The sequence below is a fragment of the Chrysemys picta genome, chromosome 3, assembly GCF_011386835.1.
Source record: "Chrysemys picta bellii isolate R12L10 chromosome 3, ASM1138683v2, whole genome shotgun sequence".
NCBI lineage: Eukaryota > Metazoa > Chordata > Testudines > Emydidae > Chrysemys > Chrysemys picta.
Window position 1 is genome coordinate 113,866,925 of NC_088793.1, and position 21,874 is coordinate 113,888,798.

Consider the following 21,874-nt stretch of genomic DNA (forward strand, 5'->3'; position numbering starts at 1 on the left):
TAAAAGGCATCATCCACTATTAGGGCAAAAGGACACTTAGAATACTGTGTGAATGATGCTTAGGTAGGTATGATCTTTGTAAGTTACTTGTATTGTACTTTGATTAACTGATTCTTGCATGCTTTGCTTGGTTGCCACTATGGGCCGTGCAGACAACCAAGGGAAAAATGTTTGCAGGCTTGTGAGGAAAGTAGAACTCATTTTTCATTCTTCCAGTGAAATAGTTGCTAAAGAGGAAAATCTGTCTGGGAAGTCTGAGCACTGTAAATTGATAAAGAAAAGGACAAATTCATGAAAATTCATGGCTTTGTGTGGAAGGGAGAAGTAGGAGAGAGGCGATCAATTTGATTCCCCAAGCTAATTAACAGACCTGAAAGACCCTATGGCAATAATACTGCAGTAAGCTTCCTACATACTGTAGTGGCATTGTTGTAAGCTAAACTCCCATTCAAGATGCCAGAGAGATCAGATAACGTTTTTTTTCTAGGGGAAATGTAGGAGGGCTTAGTGAAAGGAGGAAACCATTGTTAAGAGCAGACTAACATTCTCCTCCAGCACTTTCCTTCCCATCACACCTGCATCCTGATATGATTGAAAAAGAAGTGTGTGTGTGTGTGTGTGTGTGTGTGTGTGTGTGTGTGTGTGTGTGTGTGTGTGAGAGAGAGAGAGAGGTTTTTTGTGGAGGATGGGTGGCTACAGGCGGGAGAGCTGTACTGAGGATGATGAAGAGTTAACTGTTAACACTGAATTAATTCATCCTTTTACCCTACTACACTCATTTCTCTCAGAGCAGGGGAATGTCTGCTCAGGTAGGGCCTGTGCTGATCACTGTCACCTTGTCCAATTGGTCCATCAACCCTCACAGAGATAGCACTGATTTGTATTGTTCTAGCCAGTCCTTCAGCCACCTGCTGGCCAGGCTTTCAGTGGCACCAGACACCTGATTGGCTTATCACAGTGCAGCCCAGAACCCATAAGCTCAAGCGATCTGCCAAGTTTAGCCTCCCAACCTCCCTAGGATGACAGGTGCGCACCACGAAGCCCAACATATTGATCACTGTATCCTTATAAAACTAAGAAGAAAAGGTGGCTAATTGGTGGGGTGAGGTACTATTCAAAGCAAGTAAGGGGTGATGGAAATAGGCACCAATCCACAAAGCTATTTAGGGACCTAAGTCCCAGTTTTAAGGTCCACTGTGATCCACAAAACACCAGCTCAGCTGCCACCTAACCCTGTCAGCGTCTAAAATCAAAAGGTACCTAATTTTACTCCTGGAGAAATTCTGCAACAAAAATTTTAAAATTCTGTGCACAATATTTTAAAATTCTACATATATAATTTTTCAAAATAACTCAATATAATCACTCCAGTTTCAATTATTTTGGTAATTTATTTCAAAATACCTGTCAACAAGTTAGTCAACAATACAGACCACAGCAAAAAAGATTCCCCACAGGAGTAGAGAGTTTAAAAAAACCTACAACAACCCAGTTCCAGTTGGTGGGTGCTGGATGGGGCTGTGTGGGGCCCCCAGAGCCCACTCACCTGCAATCCCTTCCCCTCCCCCCAGACTCCAGCTGTGGGGTGCCCCCAGCTCCCACAGAGCTGTTACTCCCCCAGCTTCTTTACTGTCCCGCTGGGGGACGTGGTGTGGTGCAGACCTGTCCTTCCTCACCCTTTGCCAGAGCTGGGCCTCCCAGGCCCTCTCCCGTCCCGGGAGAATGAGGCTCAAAGAGCGAGCAGCCTCTAGCCCCACCAGAACTGAGCTCTGCAGAGTCCAGCAGCCCCTAGTGGCAGCCAAAAATTCTGCAGGAGAAGCAGAGAATTCTGCGAAATTGTGCAGTGGCGCAGAATTCCCCCAGGAGTATAAGTTGTCAAGGTAAGAGTTTCTTAGGCACCTACGTTTCTGCTTCTGGGAATGCCAAATGCTGCCACCCTCTAGGCATCTGCCTTCCCCGTTGCCTGCCTAAGGCCTGGAGCAATCCAAGAACCAAGGAAAGATAGGTGTTTGCCTCCCTAAGTCACATATGAGGCCCAATTGTAGGCATACTCAGAGGCTGCCTACTAGATTGGGCCTTGTTCAAAATCTGGCCTCCACTGAAGAGGTGGGGGTGCCCATCATATAACTTTTAGCCCAGTGGAGAGAGCACTTCCCTGGAATGTGGAAAACCCAGGTTCAGTTCTCCCCCTCCCCAAATTGCCTGAAAGGCAAGAGGATTTGAACAGGGATCTCCTACCTCTGAGGAGCTTTAACCACTGGGCTATGGGATATTCTGATGTGGGGCTTCCTCCATCTCTCGTGCTGAAGCTATTCCACTTGGATAAATAATTTGAGTGACTGGACCCAGAGGCTCCCACTTCCCAGGTGGGAGCCCTGACCACTAGGCTACAGAATCATTCTCTTACTTGTTTTCTGGCCCAGCAGTGATAGGGGGAACAACTCTTTATGGAGATTGCCTCCCCCTAAATCCTTTCCTATAGGTTTTTACCATAGTAGTGTGTGTGTGGGGGGGGGGATCCAGGCCATTATTTTGGGACTGGTCAGACAAGCACTGGTACAGCCTAGCATTTCTCACTCTCGGTCAGGGTTGAGTTTGCACACATTGAACACATTGTCAACTGATTAATTGTATTTTTAGACAGTAACTGACTATTTGGGATTGGCTGCATAGTCTGTGATACTGGTGTCAGGATGTTTAGAATAAATATCCTGTGTTGTTCCTACCTCTTGGCATTTCACATTAGAGAAATAAGAAGGTATTTAGAGATCACCATTCAGCGCTGATGCATGCTGTGTGCACTTGCAATGACTTCATTTGGAAATGTCCAATCGTATCTGAGGGGGAGCTGTAAAGCGCACGTTACAATGACAACATCTTTTGTCAATAGTACAGGATTTCCTGGGATTATGTTCGATTTCTTGACGATTGTGGGGGGGAACATTGTGGTCCCTTCAGTATTACGTAATTTTACAAGGTCACTGGGCATTATTCCAACCAGCAGCTTCCTTGTAATGATTCTGAGTTGTATGTAGTCCTGTTGGATGATATTTAAAATCCACAACTTCAGTGCAATCTGCATTTTGGTACATTCTTATGGCTCATGTCTATGTTCCTTGAAGAGTTAAATATTGTGAACATACGTGTACTTGTAGCAATGGATCCTTAGTGTCAGTTTGCCATATAGACTATGGTTATGTCTACACTACAGCTTATGTCAGCTTAATTTGTGTCACTCAGGGATGTGAACAAACCCACCCTCCTGAGCAACATAAACTACACCAGCAAGCGCTTGTTCACACAGTGCTATATTGGCGGGCAAGCTTCTCCAACCAACATAGCTTCTGCCATTCGCTGAGGTGGTTTTATTATGCCAGTGGGAGAGCTCTCTCCTGTCGGCATAGAGTGTCTTCACCAGATGTGCTACAGCAGCACAGCTGCATTGGTATGGCTGAGCCACTGCAGCGCTGTATGTGTAGACGTACCCTGAGTGGCTTTTGCCAATAGCACCGAGACTGACAGGTTATATCATCTCCCTGAAATTTTCTCCCTTTGGGTTTTCAACTCTCTCACCTTCTGATCCAAGCTGAACAAACAATTTGAAATGAATTATTTAATGAAGGTAGCTGCTTGTGCAAACAAATTCTAATTTCCTTGAATTTAATCATTATTTGAGTTTATTCAATTTTTGTGTTTGATTTTTTTCACTCTGTATATTGAGGGCAAACAGATCACTGCAAACATTCAATACTTAATCTTCAAGCTATTTTGCTTAGCTGTAATTAGGCAAGTAAATCACCTGATTTTTTTTTCTTCTGTTCCCTGGTTGGTGAGCACATCACCATGTTTAACACAAATTTAAAAATTAATTTCTTCAAACATGCATTCAGCTTTGAAATTTGTTTTTGTGAACATTCATGCCATTAAGTTTGACAGAGCGAATGTTCATGGAATGTGAATATGCAACTGGCACAAGTGGCCACTCAACTTTATTAAATTAACTTGCTTTCAGTATTTGCAGAAACATTTTTGCAGTATTTGTCTTGCTCTGAATCCATTAACTGTGACAACTCATGGATTGTTTCACCAATAGTCAGGGCCAATATACCTGGCCTCTGACAGCTCAAATCATGAGTTTAGAGAAAGGGAATGTTGGTGCCATTTGAAAGGCACACAGCACTCACCCCAGCCATCGCTGAACATTCATTTTTGCATCTGAGTCATGGGGTTTTGGTACATCTCTCCAAAGCAAATGCCAATATAGGTGCTTAGTGGTACTCTGATCAACACCTAGGATATAACACATTCTATAACATAACTAGAGAACCCTCTTTTCCCATCCACATTAGCAAATATAATGTTGTCCAACACTAACTGTGCAGCCAGTTTTTCTAAAATATAGTTATATTTGTAGAGTAGATGGGCTCTTAATGGTTATTTGACTTGCCAAATGATTCCAGGAATATGTTTTGATGTGATGGGGTGTCTGCCCCACACTGGGTTCTAAGGGGTTAATAGCGTCCTAGGGTGGCTGCACAAAGGGCAGTCAATCAAAGAAGGGCTGAGAGGAGCAGACAATCATGGCCTGGCAGGCCTATATAAGAAGAACTGCAGGGCAGAGCAGCTTCAGTGGCTGCCTGGAGCTTGAGGAGGGAAAATCAGGCTCCTAGCAGGAGGAAGGAGTGCCAACACTCTGGGCAGAGCAGTGCTGCCAGCCGGGACTGAGGAAGCTAGAGAGAGCTCCTGGCTAGTAGCTAAGAACGGCAGACTTAAGCCCTGAGGTAAAGGCGAAGAAGGTGCTGAGGGCTGCAGGGAAGTGGCCCAGGGAAATGAACTGGGAAGTTGGAGGGGATGCAGTAAGTGGAAGCCATCAACAGGGTCCCTGGCCTGGGACCCAGAGTAGCGGGCAGGCCTGGGTCTCCCCCTCTCCCCCCCTTCCCACCAAGAAGTGGCCAGACAATTGGCTGCAGTTGCCACTGGGGGAAGTGGCTGGACAGTGGACTGCAGGTCCCCTGGAAGTGGGAAGAACAGAGCGTGACACAGTCGGAGGGCCGTGTTACTGAAGAGGATACCACAGCCCTGAGTGTAATGTGGGTCCTGGAGCAGAAGTGATAGCAGCGAGATACCACCAGAAGAGGGCGCACTGGCTAGCAGAGCTAATCCCCAAGACAGCCCGCCGGAGATGTCGCTGTGGTGAGACACACCCCGACATATTTGGTCACATGATTCTTCATTTTCAGGATCCACCAGTTATCAGCTCAGCTAAGAGGTACTAGATAGCTGGCTTTCCTTTATCTTTCCCTTTTGGTTTCTCCTATAGCTAGTATTTGATGTTGGGAATGGGGTCTGGAATGCACTTCCTTCCTGATGGCAATGGGAGGAAATATTTCTTGGTCAAACAGTGTGACCAGGAGCTTGGGAATTCTGCAGGAAGTACACCGCCTGTTGTGGGTGCTTTATTTGTGTTAAGCAAGAAACCATCACTTTTGCTCGGTGCAGTTGGTTGCATTGGTACATCACACACTGCACCTACACACATTTTGGTGCACTTGATCATTTTCAGAGTGTTTGTCCTCACATTCTTTCTTCTCAAAATGGATAGTCAGCCTGTGCTTTCTCTCTCTTAGGCAGCTGCACGTTACCATTTTTGAAAATGTAGCCCTTAACCTTTCCTGGTGCTGAGTGGTTGATCCTGACAGAGATCTACCCCTGGTTTCTTCTATTTACATTTGGTTGAAGGCAAACACAAAGGGTCCAGGCTAGATTCCAACTCCCAACGTATCTGATCCCCATCCTTCCCTAGCCGTTGACCCAATGAAGACATTCTGTCATTTAAAACTCATAAAAGCTTTCACGGAATTAGCAGCAATCTGTGCAGAGATGACCTTGCAGGTAAATCCTGCGGGAAAAGTCTCTCTAGTTATAAGAAAACCTGCTGATACAGCAACCATGTCACATTAATGCTTGTTTCTGAGTCAGCAGTGATTACCAGGCAACATGAAACTGGCAAACATCCATGCTTTCTACTCCTGCCTGGGAACTGCTGATGTCACTGCAAAGGGAAGAGTCTGCATTCAGGTGCCTGGTGTACCCTTATCATTATTTCACATAGATTCTAGGCCAGATCTTCTGGCCAATATCAGGTCTGCAGAGGATCCCCATTCCCAGTTCTTATGTGGAGTGGGGCAGGATTAGTCAACCCCAATGCACTGTTACCTCTGTTTGGAAATTGTGGAAAAGCTAGCAGGGAATTAATGCAGCCTTGGGCTGTCTTAACTTTTCCATGGCTCCCTCCAACCTGGGGAAACTCAACGTGATGCAGGTGGGGAGAAACTTGGTGGCATGGGAGCCATGCTGTCAGGGAGTTGCAGGTGCATGGGGTCCCCTGGAATCAGATGCAGAAGGTATTAGCATTCTCAGGATCCTTGTGGTTTAGGAAAGTTCCTAAGAAAACCCTAAGGCATTGTCTGCCTGCCCTCCCACCCGCCCACCAGTAGAGCACCCTCTCATGAGAGGAGGTGATTCAGGGCATTGTGGTGAATTTAGGAACACTCTAAAAATAATAATGGGACTTTTCAGTTCTATAGAGCTTCCCATCTGAGGATCTCACAATGCTAAGTTACCATTAGTGAATGAACCGCTGGGAGGGAAGGAGGTGGTATTATCCTTGTCTTCCAGAAAGACAAACAGAAGTCTAGATAAGTTGAGTGACTTGCACTGGGTCATAAGTTAACCAGTTGCAAAGTTGGGAGAGAACCCAGATCTCTACTCTCCTAGTCCTGTCCTTTAGGCACAAGGCCATGCTCCTCAACTCCTCATTCAATTTGTGTAAAAAATGATTCTGCTTTCATATCTCACAAACCCATCTTAAGGTAGGGAGCAAAGGAGCAAGATCTGCTGGAGAGGGTGGCAGGGGATGAGAAGAGATAACAAATTGGTCCCATAGTGACAGACTCTTATCTGTTAATTGGAAGCTGTTGACATCTGAAAGTGGGTAGGAAAGCCTGTCATCTCCTAATCCACCCTGGCTGCAGATTCATGTGGAGCAGACTGAGGGAAGCTATTGGCAAACCACTTGGGTGGGAGGGAAAGAGAAGTCTGTTTCCTTTTTCTCTCTCCTATCCCCCTTCCTGTGCTCTGAACTGCTGGAACCTGAACTTTTCAAAATTGGGCCAGGCTTTGTAATGTGTATATAGCCTGCTCTGGTTGTATTCTGCCTAGATGACTACTTGTTGGCTGTAACATGTTATTTGTGCTAGCTGTGTAATGAAGGAGTTTTGTTTGTGCTTGAGGACCTTTGTCATCAAGACACTTCAGCATATGCACAAGTGCCTTGAATTTCAATGTTGCTGTAGCCATGTTAGTCCCAGGATATGAAAGAGACAAGGTGAGTGACAGGGCCGGCTCTAACTCTTTTGCTGCCCCAAGCAAAGCGCTGCCCCGCCGAGCCCCACACCAGGTGCCGCCCCAAGCATGTGCTTGGTTGCCTGGTGCCTGGAGCCGGCCCTGGTGAGTGACATAATAGCTTTTATTGGACCAACTTCCGTTTGTGAAAAGGACAAGCTTTTGAGCTCCAGAGGGCTCTGCTTACCTGAACAAGAGTCCTGTGGAGCTCAAAAGCTTGTCTTTTTCACCAACAGAAGTTGGTCTAATAAAAGCTATTGCCTCACCCATCTCGACTCTCTTGAATTTCAATGGGACTTAAACCTCGGCTTAAGTGCTTTGCTGCACTGGGGCTTTGATGAAGAAATGCAACAAGTTAAAATCTTTATAAAAGCATCTTTTACTAAGTTGAGGATCCATCCCAAAAGAATGGGTGTTTTAGTTTCTTCGGCAGGCATTTTCAGTCACTCAGCCAAGAGGTCTCTAAAATCTTCCCTCTCTTTCAGTACTAGGGTTTCCAACTGGTTCAGTGTTTTCCACACTGCTACAGGTTGGTGGATGAGTGCTGGATACTCTTTGGCATCATGTGAGGATGGGGGAGAAGAGGTTTTGAGATGACAGCTGCTTGGCAAGGTATGAAACAATGCACAAAATATTTAATATCCCGAGAGTCACACAGGAACTGAAAGCTGTGGTCTTTTTCTAAAAGGTATATGGGCAAGAGGAGGCCACGCTGCAATAAAAGAAAATAGTTCTTATTTCCTCTCCAAACACGTCTGGAGGTCTTCACTTTCAAATGGACCAATTTTAATAAATGTCTTTGACCTTCTTAGGATGTAAAAGAGGCATTTGCCAATATTTTATAATATTACTCATGAATGGCCCTACAGTATGAATAGGACTATGTCTCCTTGTATAGTTTTAGACTGGAAATATGTCCTTTGGGGGAAGGCAGATTGCTGGAGTATAAAACAGTGAATAGTCCTGTTCAGCAAAAGGAACTCTTTCTATGTTTTTTTTTTTTCACTTTTCCTGTATATTTTTTAAAGCTGTAATTTCCCCCTTACTTCCATTTTCCCCCTTCCCCTTTGAATTTTTTTAAACACTTCAGTCTTCCTTAGTGCAACATGCTTTGGAACAGCTGAATCGTGTGTACAGTTTCCATAGTGAATAATAGAAGCATGAGGTAGAGAACAGACCCATTTGGTGACCTAGTCCAGGGGTTCTCAAACTTCATTGCGCTCTGACCACTTTCTGGCAACAAAAAATACTACAAGACCCCAGGAGGGGGGACCGAAGCCCAAGCCTGCCTGAGCCCCACTGCCCTGAGCGGGGGAACCCCCCAAAGTCAAAGCCCAAGGGCTTCAGCCGCAGGTTTTGGGGGAGGGGGAGCTGTAACCTGAGCCTTGCCACCCAGGGATGAAGCCCTCAGGCTTCGGCTTTGACCCCAGGCGGTGAGGCTTGGGATTGGCCCTGGGCAGTGGGGCTCGGGCTTCGGCCCCAGGCCCCAGTAAGTCCAACGCCAGCCCTGCAACCCCATTAAAACAGAGCTGCAACCCACTTTGGGGTCCCAACCCACAGTTTGAGAACCGCTGACCTAGTCTATCCCTTGGCTAGTGAATGGTTGTTTCCGACATTGTTGTTTTTTTTTTTTTCCCCAAGTGCTTTGCCCAGTGCAGTTCTAAACTCAGTTGTAACAGACGGGTGGAAGAATGAATACAACTTCTCACCATGAGCCTGATCTAATACCTATTGACGACAATGGGAGCTTCCCATCAGTGTTAGAATAGGCTCCGTGCAGACAGCCTTTTTTAAGGAACTAGGGCACAGCTCCAGTTCCATGTTTCATTTTCGTCTCTCTAGCACTGCCAGCATGGCGGTTTTCTACAAATAACTAATGACATCAACATTTTTTCCCTCCCACATCAAAGCATGTAAACAAACTTGTGCACACATACAATTGCGGACATTTAATCTTTTGACAAGTTCTCAGATGCCAGATCCAATGGAGGTTTGCTCTTATTGCAGCCACTGTGCCTGATGCTTCTCAAGCTTCTGTTACCCAAGCATTAGATGAGGAAGGAGCTGAGCCTAAAAGCTCAGGATTCCAGCGGACTCTAAAGCAAACCCTAAAGTTTTGAGTGTGGCACCTGGTAACATAGAAGTTATAATGATAAGTCCAGGGTAAATATACTAAGTTGGGTGTCTGTATTGTTCTGTTAGATTGCAGAATGGGAATAATGGAGAGAAACTAATTATTTGGCAGGCAGTATAGCTACAGCACAAACCTGTGTATTTGAATGGCTGAAAGATCTAAGGTTCTGACTTTCATACTTCGTTATTGAAACATAATCAAATGACTCATCAAGGGATAAGGAAAGTGTTTTTCCAGCTGATTAAAATGAGTCACTGTGATATACTGTATATTGTTGTTGTTGTTAAAGTATCTACCGCTTTTGAAATCCTGGTAGAAGTTGTCACCCGGAAAGACACAGGGCATAAAATTGCATTGATACCACACAGTTTTCATATGAAGCATCAGATTACATTGTGTATACTGCTATAAATAAACCTCCATATAAACTAGAGAGTCTGAGAAGCTGCTTGTGAAGACTGAAGTTCTATATGGCCTGTAGATCCCCCTTGAGATTGCTAGTGACTTGGGAGAGACTGGGGAGATTTCATCACCTTATTACTTTCTGAAGACAACAACAATTGTTAATGAAGAACGTCATTCCAGAAACTTGCTTTCCTAGTGGTTGTCATAAAGCTACAGATATATCTGTCAGCATGGAGGTAATGAGCTAGAACTGCAAGGTCCCCATGCTGCTGCTCTGAATAAAACAAGGTCTGTTGTACCACAATGTAGTCTTCATTTTTCCTTAAAGAGTTTGAAATATTTCCTCCTAGAATGCTGAACATTTTTATTTATTTGTAGTTAATGAAATTCTGAAAACTGACACTAAAGGTATTTTGTCCAGACACGGCTATTAATACCTATGGCTTCTCCGGCCCCTCTTTCCTTCCCCCAACACTCCTTCACCGTGAAATATATATTTGGGTAGCAAGTGGACGAAGTGCCAGCAACCTACGGTTTAATAGATGCAGAAAGCTTTGTTTGTAAATGACAGCCACTCTTGCTTTGCACTCTCCAGATGCCACAATTTAGTGCTTGTACACTGATAACTCCATGGTGCACTTTGGAAAATGTTGCATCCAGCTGTTTCTGTCATTGTCATCAAGGGAGTTGTTTATACAATAGCATAAGTTCCTTGGGCCCATCTGGTGACTGCGCTATACTTCCTAGGATAATTGGGTATCAAATTATTTATATCTATCAATTTCATATTTGCGTCTGAAAATGAAAGAAATGTACATCTTTTCAACTTGATTTATGCAGCATTGCGTGAATAAATGTGAATGAACTCAGCTTTATTTGCTGCTTGATTATATGAGCAGATCATGATTTCTTTGGGTGTATTTGTTATTCATGTTTGTTCAGACATCTTAAAATATTTTAACTTATGAATTGTTTGCAAACACTTGAAAATCAAGACATTGTGGTTAGCTGTGATTGCTCAGAGAAGTTACATATTTGGGGGGATGGAGGGCCTGTTGCATGACTGGATGAGTATACAAGCACTTCCAACATGAATACTTGGGTGCGCAACATTAACATTTTGATTCTATGAGTATTCACATGTGACTCTCTGAAATTTGTTTCCACAAACATTTGTGTCTGTAAAACTTAGTCATTTCACAGTTCATGGTTGGCACACACAAAAGAGGCATGTTTATAGCACCAGAAAGTTGATTATAAAAAAAATCAAATGAATTTTAATAGAAAACTTTTTTGCATTATTCATCCAGGTTTGTTAATATGTCTGAGAAGAGGGTAAGATCATCCTCAGATACTATGGGGCGGGCGTCATACAGATACTTACATGAGCAATTAAAGGAATGTTTTTACATACCATGTGAAAGGAAACTTTTTTAAAGCTATTTTTGTGTTTTATCTATCTATATCTATATCTATCTATATTAGTGTGTGTGTGTGTGTGTAGATGATGCCTTCTATTAGCCTGCTGTAGTCCTTCACTGCTGCTAGTGACCACCTCATGTTGTGCACTTGGCAAATTCTGAAGTTAAACAGGGTCAGGTTAGATCATTACCTGGAAAGGAAATCCCAGGTGCTGTAGAAAGTGGAAGTGATAGTTCAGTATAGACTCTCTTTTTCAGATGTTGACTGAGTCCTGTGTGAGTAAGAGGACATAGTATCTTTAGAGAAGCCTGTGTTCTTTCATATATTTTTCTTTTTAGATCATAGAAGATCAGAGTTGGAAGGGACTCCAAGAGGTCATCTAGTCCAACCCCCTGCTTAAAGCAGGACCAATCCCCAGACAGATTTTTTGCCCCAGATCCCTCAATGGCCCCCTTAAGGATTGAACTCACAACCCTGGGTTTAGCAGGCTAATGCTCAAACCACTGAGCGATCCCTCCCCCTAGTCACTTGTAAATAGTGGTACCACTTGTTGGCTTCATCAAGCCATCTTGACTTATTGAAAATCTGTAATCTAATATTTTAGCAAAATTTTCTCATGGAATGCTTACCATATGATGCACTCAGAAGCACAGTGATGTAGTTAAGTTACCTTACATTAGATACAGGGGTGTGGACTTGGTGAGTGACCTATGAGGTGCATATATTTTCAGATGCTGCAATCAGAGGTAATAAATCTCTGAAATATAAAAATATAATATGGTGTGTAATATTTGCTCTCTGTCAGTGAGTTTCTAACAAGTGTACTCATTTTCTAAGTGAAAAGATAATTTTTTCTAGTTGCCAACATTGCAAACTTAGTGGGATTTGAAAATCTAATTATATTCTTTCTGACTCTTAAAATTATTCATAATAATTTTGCAGTCAGAAATTAGGAGACAATATCTTATTGATAATGCACAAATGATGACAATCCAGCTCACTCGTCTATATATGCATGGGCTGTGCAGTAAAAGTGGGTTGTTGGTTTTTTTAAGCTGTACCTCATTAGTATGATAGCTGGTTCTGTAACCTTTGTAGAGCACGCATCCTTACTGCTACTCAAGGGGAGCAGAGCTCAGAACTCCGAGATGATGCCAGCTGTTGTCAAAGAGATAAAGGCTGGAGGGAGTCCATCAGGCCACTGACATCATATGCACTTCCTAGCTGAAATGTAACCGATCTGCTCAAAAAACAGAAACAAATTTGTTTCACAACCCAATGGTCCTACTGTAGGACAGCAGACCAGACTCTGCTTCATTAGACTGGTGTAAATCTGGAGTAACTCCACTGGCTGACTGCACAACTTGGCCTGCTACCTCTGTATGTATGAACTGCTTTCCCTGTTCAGAGTTCTTCACTAATATCCCTTTGAATTTAAAATTGAAGCATTATGCTAAGGGGAGCTCTCACTACAGTGATGACCACGCCCCAAACTGCACTGCAGCCTGGTCTACACTAGGAGTTTATCTCGAATTTAGCAGTGTTAAACCGAATTAACCCTGCACCCGTCCACACAACGAAGCCCTTTACTTCGATATAAAGGCTCTTAATATCGATATCTGTACTCCTCCCCAACGAGGGGAGTAGCGCTGAAATCGGTATTGTCATTTCGGATTAGAGTTAGTGTGGCCGCAATTCGACATTATTGGCCTCCAGGAGCTATCCCACAGTGCACCATTGTGACATCTCTGGACAGCAATCTGAACTCGGATGCACTGGCCAGGTAGACAGGAAAAGCCCCGCAAACTTTTGAATTACATTTCCTGTTTGCCGAGCGTGGAGAGCACAGGTGACCATGCAGAGCTCATCAGCACAGGTAACCATGCAGGCCGATAATCGAAAAAGACCACCAGCATGGACCGTACGGGAGGTACTGGATCTGATTGCTATATGGGGAGAGGATTCAGTGCTAGCTGAACTACGTTCCAAATGACAAAATGCCAAAACATTTGAAAAAATCTCCAAGGGCATGATGGAGAGAGGTCACAATAGGGACTCATATCAGTGCTGCGTGAAAGTTAAGGAGCTCAGACAAGCCTATCAAAAAACAAAGGAGGCAAACGGTCGCTCCGAGTCAGAGCTGCAGACATGCTGCTTCTACGCCAAGCTGCATGCAATTCTAGGGGGGCCCGCCACCACTACCCCACCTCTGACCGTGGATTCTGAGGCGGGGGTAATCTCAGCCATGCCTGAGGATTCTGTGGATGGGGAAGAGGAGGAGGAGGAGGAGGAGGATGACGACGAGCTTGCGGAGAGCACACAGCACTCCGTTTTCCCCAATAGTCAGGATCTTTTTCTTAGCCTGACTGAAGCACCCTCCCAAACCCCAGACAATGAGGCCATGGAAGGGACCTCCGGTGAGTGTACCTTTGTAAATATAAAACATGGTTTAAAAGCAAGCGTTTTTTAATGATTACTTTGCCCTGAGGACTTGGGATGCATTCACGGCCAGTGCAGCTACTGGAAAAGTCTGTTAACGTGTCTGGGGATGGAGCGGAAATCCTCCAGGGACCTCTCCATGAAGCTGTCCTGGAGATACTCCAAAAGCCTTTCCACAAGGTTTCTTGGCAGTGCAGCCTTATTCCATCCTCCATGGTAGGACACTTGACCACGCCATGCTAGTAGCAAGTAATCTGGTATCATTGCATGACAAAGCCTGGCAGCGTATGGTCCCGGTGTTTGCTGGCATTCAAGCAACATCTGTTCTTTATCTTGCTGTGTTATCCTTAGGAGAGTGAGATTGTTCATGGTAACCTGGTTGAAATATGGGAATTTAATTAAGGGGACAGAGGTGGCTGTTCCTACTGGGCTGTTTGCCTGTGGCTGAAAAGAAATCTTTCCCTGCAGTTAGCCAAGTGGGGGGAGGGGGGTGGGATCTTCCCTGATACCAGCCACGCGGTGCGGGGGAGGGATAAAGTGATCATCCCAGAGAATTGGATGGGTGGGGAGTTAGTTTGGTTTCTGCTGCTGCACGTTAACAGGAAAACTGCAGCACTCAACGGGCTTTGCTTGGTATGTGGGAAAGGAGGGTGCTGCTTGTAGGAAAGCTGCAGAAGCCGAAAGACAATGGCTTACCATTGCCGCATGCAAGCCAAATTCTGTTGCCCGGACCTGCGTCTGTGCTCGCTAACACCAAAGCTGCAGGCACTCAATATTAAGATGCAAAATGTGACCTTGTACCGAAATCACATGTGCTATGTAATGTGAATAGTGTTGTTCACCGTGAAAGAGTATAAGCATTGTTCTGTAAAATGTATCTTTTTAAATACTTCTCTCCCTTTTTTCCCTCCCTCTCTCCCTTTTTTCCCTCCCTCCCGCAGCTGCAAATTTTTCAAGCCTCCCTCCTCCCTCCTGAAGGCTATCTCAGATAAGGCATAGAAAAAAGAGGACGTGAGATGAAATGTTCTCTGAAATCATGGAATCCACCTGCAATGAAAGAGCTCATCTGAATGAGTGGAAGGACACGGTATCAAAGTACAGGAAAGATGCCAGTGAACGTGAGGGCAGGAGGGACGCTCGAGATGAGAGGTGGCAGGCTGCAACGCTGGGGCTGCTGCGTGATCAAACGGACATGCTCCGGCGTCTGGTGGAGCTTCAGGAATGGCAGCAGGAGCACAGAGTGCCGCTGCAGCCGCTGTATAACCTCCCTCCCCCGTCACCATGTTCCATAGCCTCCTCACCCAGACATGTAAGAACGCAGGGGGAGGGGGGAGGCTCCGTGCACCTTCCCACTCCACCCCAGTGGACAGCCCAAGCAAAAGGCTGTCATTACTTTGAACATTTTTAGTGGTCTTTTCCTTCCCTCCTATCCTCCTCCTAAACCCCACCCGGGCTACCTTGTCAGTTCTCTCTCTCTTTTTATAATCAATTAATAAAGAATGCATGATTTTTAAATGATAGTGACTTTATTTCCTTTGAAAGCAATCTGGGATCGAAGGGGGAGGGTGGGTTGCTTACAGAGAATGAGTCAATCAAGGGGGTGGGTTTTCATCAAGGAGAAACAAACAGAACTTTCATACAGTAGCCTGGCCAGTCATGAAACTGGTTTTCAAAGTTTCTCTGATGCGCAGCGCTTCCTGGTGTGCTCTTCTAATTGCCCTGGTGTCTGGTTGCGTGTAATCAGCGGCCAGGCAATTTGCCTCAGCCTCCCACCCCGCCATAAAGGTCCCCCCCTTACTCTCACAGAGATTGTGGAGCACACAGCAAGCAGCAATAACAATGGGAATATTGGTTTGGCTGAGCTCTGAGCGAGTCAGTAAAGTGCGCCAGCAACCTTTTAAACGTCCAAATGCACATTCTACCACCATTCTGCACTTGCTCAGCCTGTAGTTGAATAGGTCCTGACTACTGTCCAGGCTGCCTGTGTATGGCTTCATGAGCCATGGCATTAAGGGGTAGGCTGGGTCCCTAAGGATAACTATAGGCATTTCAACGTCCCCAACGGTTATTTTCTGGTCCGGGAAGTAAGTCCCTTGCTGCAGCCGTTTAAACAGATTAGTGTTCCTGAAGATGCGAGCATCATGAACCCTTTCCGGCCATCCCACGTTGATGTTGGTGAAAGGTCCCTTGTGATCCACCAGTGCTTGCAGCACCATTGAAAAGTACCCCTTGCGGTTTACGTACTGGCTGCCCTGGTGCTCCGGTGCCAAGATAGGGATATGGGTTCCATCTATCGCCCCACCACAGTTAGGGAATCCCATCCATTATGGCCTGCACATTTCCCAGAGTCACTACACTTGGTAGCAGCAGCTCAGTGATTGCTTTGGCTCCTTGCATCACAGCAGCCCCCACAGTAGATTTGCCCACTCCAAATTGATTCCCGAATGACCGGTAGCTGTCTGGCATTGCAAGCTTCCACAGGGCTATCGCCACTCACTTCTCAACTGTGAGGGCTGCTCTCATCTTGGTATTCTGGTACTTCAGGGCAGGGGGAAGCAAGTCACAAAGTTCCATGAAAGTGCCCTTATGCATGCGAAAGTTTCACAGCCACTGGAAATCGTCCCACACCTGCAACTCTATGCGATCCCACCAGTCTGTGTTTGTTTCCCAGGCCCAGAATTGGCATTCCATGGCATGAACCTGCCCCATTAACAGCATGATCTCCAAAGCGCCGGGGCCCGCGGTTTGATAGAAGTCCCTGTCCATGTCCTCATCACTCTCGTCGCCGTGCTGCCATAGCCTACTCTTCGTCGCCTGGTTTTGCAGATTCTGGTTCAGCATAAACTGCATGATAACGCGCGAGGTGTTTACAATGTTCATCACTGCTGTCTTGAGCCGAGCGGGCTCCATGCTTGCCGTGGTATGGCGTCTGCACTGTTCACCCAGGAAAAAGGTGTGAAACGGTTGTCTGCCATTGCTTTCCCGGAGGGAGGGGGAGGATGTACCCAGAACCACCCGCGACAATGTTTTTGGCCCCATCAGGCATTGGGATCTCAACCCAGAATTCCAATGGGTGGAGGAGACTGCAGGAACTATGGGATAGCTATGGGACAGCTACCCACAGTGCAACGCTCCGGAAATCGACACTAGCCCTGGTACATGGACACACACCGCCGAATTAATGTGCTTAGTGTGGCCGCATACATTCGACTTTATACATTCTGTTGCCAAAAACCGGTTTCTGTACAATCGGAATAATCCCGTAGTGTAGACATACCCATACCCATCTATCTTCAGCATTTGTGAACCAGGACCCCTTATTGCCAGTTGGCATGGGGTACAGAGGGAGGCAGAGAGGTTACAGGGAGCTCCTGCATCTGGTATGTATATTCTAGTTCACCAAAGAATGTCGTGAGGTCTCAAATAAAAGCTGATGTCACACAAAATCATTGTGAAACGGATGTTGTGTGAGGAGTGATGTATAAACACCAAAAATATGTTTTTAGAGTCTCTGGCTAGGAACTGGTCATCAGCAATGGTGAAAAACAGGTTTTCTGTCAGACAAGAGATGTTTGTTCATCTATCTATCTATCTTCTACTTAGTAGTGTAAGTATAGATTTATGTGCCTAACTAGGCTTCCACTTGTGGTTTTGGTTTTGTGTGTTATTGAAACCTGTATATATTTCCACATTTGCTGTACTTAAATCATTCAAAAAAATTATCTAGTTGCTTATACCAGCGTTTCTCAACCCGTGTGTTGAAACTCAAAATTGGGTTGCCAGAAAGTTTTAAAAGGGTTGCGTGGCAGCTCCTGTCCCATGGGGCTTGCTGGGCTCGTCTCCCTGCTCCAGGCACTGCAACCTCTGGGGTCCCAGCACCACCCAGGTTTGGCCCAGCCATCATGATGACAAGAGTTCGGGTAGGACAAATTTGAATGAGTGGCCCTGCAACCCCATGAGCCAGGTCACAAGGCCACTCACACAAACTTGGTCCAGTCAGGGAGGTGGGGCCAAACCGTTTCTTCCAAAGCCTTGGGACTGACACTATTCTGAAGGGAGCTAGTGAGAGGACTGAAATAAAAGGTCTCCATGGACTGTGTTGTTAAAAAGGTAGGCTGCTGTATTTTGGACCAATTGGAGTCTTTTTGAGGACACAGATTTCACTCCTAGGCAAACTACATTGCAACAATCAAGTCCAGAGGTCATGGATGTGTGGTTCACCATTCACAGGTCCAAGTCTATTAGCCAGGCATAGATGAAAGTCTTTTCCCCCAATCACAGCTATTTGTGTATCCATTGCCTTTAAGGACCTAGAGGCAGAATACATTTTAACAATCTGAGGCCTGAACACCCGAAGGGAGGATGGCAATCTCTTTGAAGTACTTCCTTCTCCCAGTCTGTCAGTTTCAACTGCTCTTAATTTACTCACTGAGGTTCCTCAGAGATTTGGGCAAATGGGAGATGATACTCTTTAGCCTTAATGCAAAGTTGAGGCAAAAGTTGGGTGTCATACTCAGACTGCTGGCATCTGAGTCCATGGCACCTCAGTAGCTTGCAGAGATTTTAAATAGCAAACGAAAGTCTTGCTCTGCAGTCAATGGTATCATGGCTCTTTTCCATTTGGGCTACGTGTTCCTGTAAAAGTCAGAGTGCATCTGTCACACATGTTCAAAGTCAGAATGGTCAGTGTTATGCACCAAGACAGGAAGTTCTGACTCAGAAGTAGATCAGCCAATATTTCCTGACATATTCAGTTTTGAGGACTTGCATGTTTTTTAGTTTCAGAGTCTACTGATAATTCACCCCTTTGAACTAAAAGAAAAAATTGCATTGCCAGGCTTTTAATAGATTTTTTTTTTTTTTTTTTTTTTAGAAGTCCAGAATCCCCCTCCCCTCCCCCCCCCCCCCACACACACACAACTTGGCAGATAGAAAACCAAAGACTAAACTAGAATTCTAAAATGGGAAACATCTGAGTGTAGGAATGGAGCAATTAGTTGGCATCAATCAACAGTATTTTATATTTCTAACAAAAGTATGTCTGCTTCCTAGAATCCTTAAATAGAAACTTGCTACAAAGCACATAGCCTTGTTCCATGGCGATGACTTGTTCCAGTTAATGAAACAGTTAAAACTAATTGATAATAGTTTGGGTGAGTTAGGAAGTGGTTTAACATGCTCATTTCCTCTCCCCTCCCCCCATTAGCAACCTTATATTCAGTTATGTATTATGATTATGGCACAAGTGAAAATAAGCATTGGTATTAAACATTTGTCACATCACAAAGGGTTGAAAGTGCTAGAAAGGACCAGTTAAGATATTTTACTTAAATATTCTATTGGCTTTATAGCTCATGCATTCATGTAATGCTAATGCTTACCAATAAAAACTACATGCTTCAAGATCTTGTAAAGTGAGAAATGAAGAAAGATGGAATTGCTAAAGAGATTCTATTGCTATGAGACTTGTGAAAACAACCTTAACTCTGACCCACAAGACATACTTAAAAATTATTACAGTATATACATCCCTAATTGTGTATTTTGCATAGTTGATCATATGTTTTAATGATTTAGATGCTGAAAGATTTTTTGTAAGCTATGTGGGTCAAAATTAAAGTTGTTTTCAAAAGTCTCATTGCAATAGAATCTCTTTAGCATTTAGTAATCTCTTTCTTCGTCTCTTCTCTCTTCACAAGCTCTTGAACTCAAATTTCATTGCTAATAGTGCAATAAATTTCAAACTTGCCCATGCTGACTCTCATAAATCCCTGGGTAACAAGTCTAGTGTGATCTTTGACATAGAAATGATGAAGCTACAAAACTCACACAAAAGGCAAGAATCAAAGTTGTGTTTCATTTGGAAATGTTTTTCAACTCTTTGGAATTTGAAAGGGTTAGCACACAATAGTAATAAAATGGTGACCGTTTTTCAGCAAAGTTGCTTTCCTAAGCAAACCAGGGTTTGGTGTTTGAATAAAAATGCTGAGAACAATGCACATGGAAGGGCTCCTGCGTGCCAGCTGTAATTAGGGCCAGGGATATCTGTTTGCTTGACCTACATTATGTGGTATTTCTACTTGACAGGCAACAGTGCGTCCATCTGCTTGGCTTAGTTCATTACCGGAAATTAGCGGCAACTGTTTTGAAGTCAACTCTTAAAGCATGCTGGAAAGTGGAAGGGGGGAAAAGAGCACTTTCTTCTTTGCCTTGGTGACAGCTCCAACGTGAAGAAACAGATCTGTACATTGGATTGTTCTGCCATGTGCCTAGTCTTTACATTTTCTACATCACCATTTATTTTCAATCAATCCTTTGTTCTTAATGGAATAAAAACACTTAAGTGATTCCTCAAACAATCCTCTGTAGGTGCCTGTGGGATTCCTCTTCCCTCGCTCCCTCCCTACCACTCCAGATCTCATGAAAATAGAGCTTTTAATTCTGACCCATCAATACACTTTTACTCCAAGGAAGTCCCCTGAGTGAGGCTATTCTCTGAAGCACCTTTGACATCATCTTCCCTCCCCCCACTCTTAACAATTCACTATTCTTATCTGAATTCATGCTTGAGTTGCTTTTCTGAATCTGGCACAGATTGGATGGCCCAGATGCTTCTCTCCCGCACTTCTGACCAGCTTTTGTCCCATGCTCAAGCGCCTTCTGATTTATAGCATGCTGAAATAGCTTGGGAGGCAGCAGACAAAGCCAGGGCCTGCGCCAATTTCTCTCGCCTTTACAGCTATTATGTCTCCGGGGTATGCAACAAAGGCACCAGCGGTACAAAAGGAGAGGCAGAAGAAAAGATGGGAGGAAAGGAAGAAGTAAGACGCTGTTGTGTAATGGATCACGGTGAATGAGCAGGCTGGCAGTTGAATCACCACTAAGAAAATACTCCAAGGCAGAGGGACTAATAGGATTCATGGGGAAAAATTCTGGCCTCAGAGTATCATCTCTGTACAGAAAGACTCTGTATTAGACAACAACCTGCCCTTGCCTCTTTCCCCACCTCCCAGCTGTTTCCACTTCCTTAACATATGGTGAACCAAATAAAGTGTTTTCTAATTTCACATCCAGCTTTTTAAAAATAAATAAATAAATAAATAAAAGTATGCACTGCCAGCACAGGAAGAAGGTAAAAAAAATGAGCAGACAAGAAGAATAGTGGAAAATAAACTAAGGAGTTGAATCAGTACATTTCCCTCAGAGTGCTTCTGGCTTAACCAATTTATGGCCAAACTAGACATTAAGAACAATCTCAGGCTTTACTAGACTCACTGGCCTTGTGTTGACCTAGCTGTGGAAGTGTCTTCACTTAAATGTGGTTCCTGCCGACAAAGTGCCTGTCTACGCTGATTGAGTAACATTACCTTCCCAAGCAGCGTGGAATCATGGTCGATGTAATAAGTCGACACAGTGTCAGGGTTGACACTGTGTTGCTTACATTAACTGTTACTGGCTTTCAGGAGCCATCCCACAATGCCCCATACAATTGATACAAGCACTCCTGGTGAGGATGCGCACTGCCAACACAAGGAGCCGAGTGTGAACGTGCACAATGATTTCATAACTGTGGTGGCTGTATGCTGACATAAATTAGGTCAATATAATTTTGTAGTGTTGACATGGCCATAGGAGCTGAGCTTTGCAGCTCAGGCTCATCTCCAGGGACAGTGCTAAACAAAATTCTTTCAAGCACCAGAAAAAGTTGGGGTTTGCTTTAAGTTTTCAGATTGGTCCTTATTTTATTTGAACTGCTGTATGTTTCTTTCCCCCAAATAATGTGACTCAGTGAATGAGGAGGAAAGGGAGTCTTTTATTGTATCATACCAAGCTGACAACACCTACCTTATTAAGAGAATCCAGAAGCAGAATCATGGAGAACAATTGCTTTATTTTTTTAGCTTTATCTTTAACACATTACTGGCGATCTTGTTGCTGTGATACCTGCTGAGTAAGGAGGGTGTGGCCTTAATCTAGCTGCTTCAGGATTCGTGCCAGATAGTTCTTCCTCCTGAGTCAGCAGTGCCTGTGCTACCTCCACCCACTGAGATACAATGACACATTGTTTCC

At 44.5% G+C, this 21,874-nt stretch overlaps 1 long non-coding RNA gene across 1 annotated transcript in view; it reads left to right on the forward strand.

Annotated features, from left to right (window-relative positions):
* LOC135982643 (uncharacterized) overlaps nt 1-21,014 on the forward strand; it is a 31,368-nt gene extending 10,354 nt beyond the window's left edge. The window contains exons 2-3 of the long non-coding RNA XR_010600123.1: nt 7,890-8,016; nt 19,892-21,014. This is a non-coding gene — a long non-coding RNA (uncharacterized LOC135982643). The remainder of the gene's footprint in view (nt 1-7,889; nt 8,017-19,891) is intronic.
* The last annotated feature ends 860 nt before the right edge of the window (nt 21,015-21,874 follow it).